We start from the raw sequence: 215 nt of genomic DNA on the forward strand, positions 1-215 counted from the left end.
TGGCTTTCCCCACCTCCCGCCACCGGGCTGCCCTCCATGGGGCTGGCGGAGCCGATCGTAGCATAGCGCCAGCTCTGCCTACCGCCAGGCTGCGCTCCAATCTGCTCCACCAGCCCCATGGAGCTCAGCCCGGTGGCTGAAGGCAGGCAGAGCCAGCATCGCTCGCCGCCTCCCACCACCGGGTTCAGTTCCCCAGGGCTGCAAGCCACTGGGAA

Source organism: Gavialis gangeticus, unplaced genomic scaffold, assembly GCF_001723915.1.
Source record: "Gavialis gangeticus isolate Ggan-Ray unplaced genomic scaffold, GavGan_comp1, whole genome shotgun sequence".
In the NCBI taxonomy this organism is placed as follows: Eukaryota; Metazoa; Chordata; order Crocodylia; family Gavialidae; genus Gavialis; species Gavialis gangeticus.